The sequence below is a fragment of the Crocuta crocuta genome, unplaced genomic scaffold (genome assembly GCF_008692635.1).
Source record: "Crocuta crocuta isolate KB4526 unplaced genomic scaffold, BGI_CrCroc_1.0 scaffold1797, whole genome shotgun sequence".
NCBI classification, from domain to species: domain Eukaryota; kingdom Metazoa; phylum Chordata; class Mammalia; order Carnivora; family Hyaenidae; genus Crocuta; species Crocuta crocuta.
Window position 1 is genome coordinate 5,014 of NW_027529479.1, and position 241 is coordinate 5,254.

The window sequence follows — 241 nt, forward strand, 5'->3', positions numbered from 1 at the left end:
CTCCATGCTGTACAAACAGCCATAGATAGCGCTGTGCTGTCGCTTCCTACCCCACCCCCCTTCCTCCGCTTACCCTATTGTTGAACACTTCTCTCAACCACACTTCCAGGCACCAGTTTCCTCCTCAGCCTCCGACTCTTCTCCGGGAACCGTCCCTTTTGGGGTAACGAAAGTCATGGCTTTCTCCCGTATTTGCCTTTGTTCTTCCCGTTTTCTTTATCCTTTTTCCTCTTCCCTCCTC